Source organism: Myotis davidii, unplaced genomic scaffold (genome assembly GCF_000327345.1).
Source record: "Myotis davidii unplaced genomic scaffold, ASM32734v1 scaffold1041, whole genome shotgun sequence".
In the NCBI taxonomy this organism is placed as follows: Eukaryota; Metazoa; Chordata; class Mammalia; order Chiroptera; family Vespertilionidae; genus Myotis; species Myotis davidii.
The window spans coordinates 4,255-6,326 of NW_006291018.1; the positions used below are offsets into that span (position 1 = coordinate 4,255).

Here is a 2,072-nt window from a genome sequence, read left to right on the forward strand (position 1 = left end):
CTCAGATATTAATTTGAGCTAAATATTTTCTTTTGCTCTTGTCCCCTCTATCCCCTGGTGGGGGATTCAAGTGAAAATCCATTTAAAAATAAATAAATAAGCTATATTTTTTCTGCACATTAAACATACTGAATATATTTGCAACTTTGATCTGTACTTATCTTTATTCATACAAAAATGTAACTCTACCTGACATTGCTTCTTAAAGGGTTTTCTTCCTCGCTACATTGTGCAAAGGAAATTTCTTATTATAAAAATTGTGCTGTGGTTTCAGCTGTTGTGTTTCTGTGAAATAAGCTAAGCTTCTTTCACCAGATACTGAGCAGGGGTCTTGAGAAAATATATTTACATGTATTTGAAGGGTTTCTTACACGTTCTTAATAATTTCTGGAAACAATCACTGTGTATTTTAAGAGTTTAATCACAATTAAACAGTTTTCTTAGAAGTATATTCTTGAATCGTCAGCATTTTAACTGATTCACACAAAAAACACCAAAGCAAATCAGCCTCATTTGTAAACATCAACAGGATTCTCACATGCCAAGGATTTATAGAAAAATTCTGAGTTCTGTAAACATGATTTCCTAATGTTTGAAAGCACATTCTTGTGAAAACACCACCTGAAGTAGCCAGAGTTATAAATATTATCAGTATTTTGGTCATTTCACAGCTTTCCCCTGGTAACCTCGTTGATTGAACACAGCAGTAAATGTAGTAAGAATCTATTTACGTGTATTTGAAGTGTTTCTAACACGTTCTTTATAATTTCTGAAAACTATCGTTGTGTATTTTTAGAGTTTAACCACAATTAGACAGTTTTCTTCGAAGTATATACTTGAATCATCTGCATTTTAACTGATTCACACAAAAAACGCCAAAGCAATTCCGCCTCAATTGTAAACATAAACAGTATTGTCCTCATTTAAAGGCTTCATACAGAAATTATGAGCTCTATAAACATGAATTCCTATTGTTTGAAAGCACATTTTTGTGAAAACGCCACCTGAAGTAGCCAGAGATGTAAATATTATCGGTATTTTCATCATTTCACAGCTTTCCACTGGGAACCTCGGTGATTGAACACAGCAGTAAATGTAGTAGAATCTATTTACTTGTATTTGAATGGTTTCTTACACGTTCTTATCATTTCTGGAAACTATCATTGTGTATTTTTAGTGTTTTACCACAATTAGACAGTTTTCTTTAAGTATATACTTGAATCGTCACCATTTAACTGATTCACACAGAAAACGTCAAAGCAATTCCGCCTCAATTGTAAACATAAACAGTGTTCTCGTCATTTAAAAGCTTCATTCTCATATTCTGAGCTCCATAAAGATGAATTCCTATTGTTTGAAAGCACGTTCTTGTGAAAATGCCACCTGAAGTAGCTGGAGATTGTGGGAAACAGTTTATTGCCTTTACTATCTGATAAGCATAAACAGAGAACCCCCACCCCCCCAAAGCTGCGTGCCTTTGAAGCCCTAGCAAAGGTCAGAGCTAGGCTCCATTCTGTTTGTCCAGACAGTGGTAGCTGAAACTGCTCCCCCATTTATTATTATGTAAATCCTTGCTGATGGGCTAGTCTGCCTGTGCCAGGGGGTGACCTGCCTAAGGGCTATGCTATGGGTGCATCCCAGATCAATAAAAGCTTGGTGAGGCCTGAGCACAGGAGGAAGTCCTTCGGGACTTGCTGCCTGGTTCCCCAATATTGCAAAATTATCTCATGTGGTTTTCTCTCATTTGTTGTGTGGGTCCTCTTTCAGATACCGAACCCTACTCCACACAGAACGTGGAGGGAGTCTTACTCGACATCTGGCACCCGATGGGTAATCTGGAAGTGCAGGTCTCACTGGAGCGAGAAAAGGAAGTTTTCACCGAAAGCGTGTGGAAAACTCACCGAAAAAAGGTGAGGGGAATTCTACTGCATGCCATGTCCAGGATCAACTACAGAAGCCCGGGTCTGTAAGTAAACTGGGAACGTTTTTTAACCAGGCTAACAAACGGGACAGGATTTGGCTTTAAAAAGTAGATTTGGCTTTAAAAAGGTATATTTGGCTTTTCAAAAGTA

General features: G+C 37.5%; 1 pseudogene; it reads left to right on the forward strand.

Annotated features, from left to right (window-relative positions):
• Window positions 1–1,826: 1,826 nt before the first annotated feature.
• LOC102769317 overlaps window positions 1,827–2,072 on the forward strand; it is a 20,969-nt pseudogene continuing 20,723 nt past the window's right edge.